Genomic DNA, 6786 nt, shown 5'->3' on the forward strand with positions numbered 1-6786 from the left:
TGAACCAATCATCAGACAACGATAATGGAATAGGAGGCAGCGCTGGTATATCTAAGTGGAGAGAGGTGTGATAATAATAGCGAGAGGAGTAATCGCGTGAATGTATACAGGGACGGGCTATTTCAGAGGCAGATGCAGTAGGCGCAGGTCTAGCACTAACAAGTACTAACACGCACACACATAGTAACACCCACACACACATACACACATGCACGCACACACTAACACACACATACACCCACCCACAACACCCTAACTTGCACACGGGCGCACGCACACACAGGACACCCACCCACCCACGACACCCTAAACTCGCACACGCACAAACACACGCACACACGCATCTACACGTACCTATAGACACATGTCCACACGTATACACAGGCATCTGCGTTCGTATGACAAATCTAAGCGCACACAAACTCCTGCAATCACGCGTCAAAAAAACCCGCAGCGGTCATAGCTGTCTATGTAATAGGGGTGGCCAGCAGAAACTTGCGCTGGTGAGGGCATTTAGATACCAGCTCACTTCTCTTGTTTAGGGAGGTAGCTTTTGAAGCTTTCAGGATGTGGAACTTTTCGGTTAAGCATAGGCCACACTTCTTGCTGATGTTACTGTACGAAGGTGCTCTATCCTTGATCTCCCATCTGATGTCGAATCCGCGGTTCTCGTGTTTCAGATCCCAGATGTGCTTGGACAACTTAGTCGATGCGGCGTACTTTTCATGGCGGAAGTCCGAAGTGTGTGCGTGTGTTTGTGCGTGTGCGAGTTTAGGGTGTCGTGGGTGGGTGGGTGTCCTGTGTGTGCGTGCGCCCGTGTGCAAGTTAGGGTGTTGTGGGTGGGTGTATGTGTGTGTTAGTGTGTGCGTGCATGTGTGTATGTGTGTGTGGGTGTTACTATGTGTGTGCGTGTTAGTACTTGTTAGTGCTAGACCTGCGCCTACTGCATCTGCCTCTGAAATAGCCCGTCCCTGTATACATTCACGCGATTACTCCTCTCGCTATTATTATCACACCTCTCTCCACTTAGATATACCAGCGCTGCCTCCTATTCCATTATCGTTGTCTGATGATTGGTTCAGCCATGAAACTCGGAGTCACAACGGAATAAATTTGCCAAGGTTTTCATTGTGTGCCTTTGTGTAATAATAATAATAAGAAAGGTTTGCTCCCCACACCGGAGCTCGCGCTATTCCACTACTTCGTAATAATAATAATAATAATAATAATAATAATAATAATAATAATAATAATAATAATAATAATAATAATAATAATAACAGGGAGCCCGCGCACAGTTCAACTGTACGCACGGGGCGGCCGAACAGGTGAGCACTGCACCCGACGGGTCCCCTGCTAGTACTAGTACTAGTAGCAAGGATGCAACACAGAAAACCGCTGAAATAAACAGCGCCAGTGCGTCTGAGAACACAACCAGCGACGGGGAATCCAAGGAAATACAAAGCAATACTCCATCCTCTGTCGACCAAACTGAGGTAGCTGAGAGTTCCAGCTTGCAGGTAATCGCTCCCAGTACACCCCCAATGTCCGGCACCCCTCCGCCTACAGGCACTGGGGCAGGCCACGACGACGGGGCCACCACGGTTGCCTCTGACGATGCGGATTGGATACCCAGCGGTCCTCGTCGTCGCCGACACAGTCACGGCCATTCGACCATGGTGGAGAAAGCCAAGGCCGATGGGACATGGCCCTCCCCTCAGAGGAAACACCCGAAATACTGAGTCCAGATAAGTTTCAACAACTAGCCAAAAGACAAAAACATTAAAAAAAAATAAAATTAAAAATTCCCCCCCCCCCCCAAAAAAAACAATACCAATGTCAGTGAATTTGAACTTTCTCAGCACCAATGTGCGTTGCATATTCAACAAAATGGACGAGTTACTTACCTTTACCCGTTCGTGCTCTGAATCTCAGAACGAACTATCAGTCATTGCAGTCCAGGAAACCTGGGCTGACACATCAGACCCTGACAATCTCTATGCAATCTCAGGCTACAAGCTGATCAGAGCTGACAGACAGGACTATGGTGGTGGTGTTGCCTTGTACATAGCGGAACGTTTCAACACAAGGGTACTGACAATACCAATGACAGCAGCAGAATGCATATGGACGAGAATATCCACCGGTAACCTTTCCCTCGTTGTTGCAAACATTTACCGACCACCCCGTAGCGATGGCACCCTCTTCTGTGCGGAACTGGAAAGAAGCATCAAAACCGCTATAGCCGAAGGTGACGACCTCCTACTACTTGGAGACTTCAATGCCAAGAACAGTGCGTGGCTCACCACAGACAGAACAGATCGCCTTGGGGACGACATACAAACTCTGCTACACACATACGGCCTCACACAACATGTCAGATTCCCTACTTACATCCACCGACAAACACCTCTCTCATGTCTAGACCTTGTTATCTCCTCACTCCACAGCAATGATATTCATATCCAATCACTTCCACCGTTTGGCGCATCCGATCACACTACTATCAGTGGCCACATCAATAATCAACTGCCCCCCATAATTAACAACTCCCCTCCACGATCCAGAAGCACCACATTCTGGTCATGGACAGACAGCACTATCCACCTTCTTCGAGAAGCCCTTTCACGCACAAATCTCAACCACCATCCAAACCAACACGACCCATGCCCAGTTGACACCTTCTGGCGATCCTGGCGCGACAATGTCATGAGCATCGCCCAAGAACACTGCCAAGTTACTCGCACTCACCCCCCTTGGGACAGGAAGAACGTGCCAGCACGACCATGGATATCAAAGGGCCTCTTGAAAGAGATCAAGGATAAGCACAGAAAACACAGAATATACCTTCACTCACGCTCGCCTGACGACTGGAACACGTTCACTGCCCAAAGAAACCGTGTCACCACCCTCCTGCGTCGTGCTAAATCGGATTTCGTAAACAACTCAACAGCCTCCTCTACTTCCCTACACCGCCTCATGAAGCACCTAACTACAGCTACAAAACAACGCATACCCGAACTCGTCAGCCAAGCAACTCCTGCAACGACACTAGCACAAAAAGCCACTGCCCTCAACGAATTCTTCATTTCACAGAGCAAGCTGTCCGTGGCCAATGCGGATGAGCAAACTCCAGCCATCAACACCACCCCTGACATCCTCAGTCCCCTTCAAGAAATCTCGACTTCCCAAGCTGAGGTCGAAAAACTCCTCCGCGGAGTTGATACCAACAAAAGCCCCGGGTTTGACTCTATTCCAAACCGCCTACTCAAAGAAGCGGCGAAGGAACTTGCACCGTCCTTATCGTCCCTCTTTAATCTATCGTTCCAAACCGGAGAAATCCCACAGGAGTGGAAAGATGCCACCATTACTCCAGTACCCAAGCCGGGTGACCCAACCCAACCAACAAATTATAGACCCATCTCTCTCTTGAGCACTACATCAAAAATCCAAGAAAAAATTGCACATCAACTCCTCTACAAGCACATCACACCCCACCTGCCCAACCAGCAGTCCGGATTCCGCAAGAAAGACGGCACTGAGCAGCAGCTCGCCCGTCTCGTCCATACCCTCTCCACTGCGAGAGACGACGGGAAACACGTCAATGCCTGCTTTTTCGATCTAAGCAAGGCCTTCGATCGTGTGTGGCATGCAGGCCTTCTAGCAAAACTCTCCCACTATGGTGTCCAGGGCAACGCCCTGGAGTGGTTCCGACGGTACATGTTGGGGCGTCGGCAAAGGGTCCAGGTGGATGGCGACCTATCGCCTTTCCTCGAGATCCCTGCCGGCGTCCCTCAGGGATCTGTTCTTGGGCCGCTTCTATTCCTCGTCTACACCATAGACCTTCCACACGCATGTGAGAATCCCAGCACCACCTGTAGCCAGTTTGCAGATGACACCGCTCTGATTTCCATAGCGAGAACTCTTCAAGACTGCACCCGAAACCTACAACAGAGTGTCACAGCAGCTGGAGACTGGCTTCAAAGATGGCACCTGCTGGTTAACACAAAGAAAACAGTCATCCTCCCGTTCTACCACAATAACCGCCCCCCTGAACAGCTACCCCAGATCACCCTCAGGAATAGTCCGCTTACCGTAGCACAAAAACACAAACACCTCGGAATAATCTTTCAGCATGACCTCCGTTGGACGGAGCATGTTGAATACATAGTCAAAAAATCACTCAAGTCTTTCAATATTCTTTTTAGACTAAGGTCTACACTCACCAGTGATTCTTTATCTCACATCTATCAGACATACATACAACCTATATTCTCATATGCGAGCAATGCTCTCACACCGTTGTCCCACACTTCCCTTGACAGGCTAGAACGACTCCAGCGGAAAGCCGCCAGAATATGTCTCCACCTTCCCCTTTACACACACTTAGAACACTCCCACCTTTTGCATCGCATCAAATGGCCAACATTATTTTCACGCTTTAAAGTTAAACATATACTCTTCGTGCATTCTCTGCGCCACAATTATGCCCCACCACTCTCGCTGCATACTGCTAGCAACGTGCAACCTTCGTATAATTTACGTCGCTCTCGTACTTGGCACTTGCCAACTCCGCGGACTGACCGCTGTCTCCATTCTCCCCTGTACAAGGCCCTTCATTACTTTAATTGCCTGCCCACCCAGCTTCGCGAAATCCCTTCTCGTACTCCCTTCAAATCCGAGATATCCCTGCTGTTGCACAACTCTGTATGCTCGTGTAGCGACCACCCCTGCCCGTACACTTAAGTACGCAACTCTGTATGCTCGTGTGGCGACCACCCCTGCCCGTACACTTAAGTAGTCATTAACCCCTAGGCCCTGCCCACCCAATTCTTCCTCACTCTTTCTCCTTTCTTACACTATTATCTCTTATTGGCCACTGGCTATCGTGAGAATAAAGATTTGAAACAACAACAACAACAACAACAACAACAACAACAACAACAACAACAACAACAGCAACAGCAACAGCAACAGCAACAGCAACAGCAACAGCAACAGCAACAGCAACAGCAACAACAACAACAACAACAACAACAACAACAACAACAACAACAACAACAACAACAACAACAACAACAACAACAACAACAACAACAACAACAACAACAACAACAACAACAACAACAACAACAACAACAACAACAACAACAACAACAACAACAACAACAACAACAACAACAACAACAACAACAACAACAACAACAACAACAACAACAACAACAACAACAACAACAACAACAACAACAACAACAACAACAACAACAACAACAACAACAACAACAACAACAACAACAACAACAACAACAACAACAACAACAACAACAACAACAACAACAACAACAACAACAACAACAACAACAACAACAACAACAACAACAACAACAACAACAACAACAACAGCTAGCCCTTGACGGATTATGCCGGCATAATATTAATTTTGGCATAATCTTGGGATTTCGTCAAAATATTATGCTCCGGCATAATATACGGATTCCAACTTGTAAGGTCGGCATGATCTTTCGGTTTAGACAAAAATTATGCTTAGGGCATAATACAGCTTTGTCCTCCGGCATAATGTACGGATTCCAACGTGTAAGGTCGGCAATCGGCATAATCTTTCGGTTTAGACAAAAATTATGCTTAGGGCATAATACGGCTTTGCCAAAAAATTATGCTCGGGCATAATATGGATTCCAACGTGTAAGGTCGGCATAATCTTTCGGTTTAGACAAAAATTATGCTTAGGGCATAATACAGCTTTGTCAGAAAGCCCTGGGGCCGCGTGTGTGTATGCGTGGTTTCTCAATCCTCTATGTACAGCGTGAATACATAGTGGAACCGAGCATAATTCAGCATAATTCAGCATATTTGTTGGCATGATTGTGGCATAATCAAAAGCATAATTTGACGATTGGCCGAGGATAGTCCGCCAATGGCTAACAACAGCAACATTAACAGCACTCCAACACACCATTTCACGCCAACACATAGTAGAGTACATAGTATTAGACCTGCCCTGTTGATCCACGATCAGCCAAATGTACAGTCTGTTGCTGAGTTGTACACCAGACCACACACAAGCAGCTACTACAGTGTCTACATTGTCAAGTTGCTCAGTGACGTCATGTCATTATGGTGACATGTGTTTGGCAACAACCAGTTATAAAATAGAATTTTACGACAATCAGATTGACAACACCAACACCACCCTGGTCTGTATGGGACTGTACCCTAAGACATGATGTCATCAGCTCTTTGTCCGTGTTTGATGAGAAGAGCGTAGCATTGAATCGTGATTGGTTACAGGTAGTACCAGGGTTGTTATGCCTTATGGGGTAGTGGGGTAGGTCCACCGGTGCACCATTATTAATTTTTTATAGTCTACATGTGTGAATGTGATTCTTGTCACCAATGTCAACAACACCTGTTATGGTCTCGGTCGATCGGTCTGTGCAGAGCGCGACGACATCGTGCAGACGTGCAGCATATCACGTGACAAACCACGACACACGCGACAAGCGCACACGCAGTGCTGCGGACACGAGATGCCTGAGTTCTCGCTAAGGCACACAGCCACAAAGCTAAACCAGTATGAGTTATGTATGAGTAGATAGCCGTCCGTGGTCAGCCAGACGGTGAGCATCTCTTGCCATTTACCACATGCATGTAAAGCACGATTCGTTCAAACATTAGATCACATCGCTATTCTATCGGCACAGCTCAGTCTTCCATTTCTCACGACACACTCCAGTTGTCCGTTTTCGTCTCCCTCCCTTTCTCATT

The 6786-nt window shown here is 47.4% G+C and overlaps 1 long non-coding RNA gene across 1 annotated transcript in view; it reads left to right on the plus strand.

Annotated features, from left to right (window-relative positions):
- Positions 1-6681: 6681 nt before the first annotated feature.
- LOC135825944 (uncharacterized) overlaps positions 6682-6786 on the plus strand; it is a 3299-nt gene continuing 3194 nt past the window's right edge. Inside the window, exon 1 of the long non-coding RNA XR_010555170.1 lies at positions 6682-6786. This exon is cut by the window's right edge and continues 274 nt beyond it. This is a non-coding gene — a long non-coding RNA (uncharacterized LOC135825944).

The sequence above is a fragment of the Sycon ciliatum genome, chromosome 10, assembly GCF_964019385.1.
Source record: "Sycon ciliatum chromosome 10, ocSycCili1.1, whole genome shotgun sequence".
In the NCBI taxonomy this organism is placed as follows: Eukaryota; Metazoa; Porifera; class Calcarea; order Leucosolenida; family Sycettidae; genus Sycon; species Sycon ciliatum.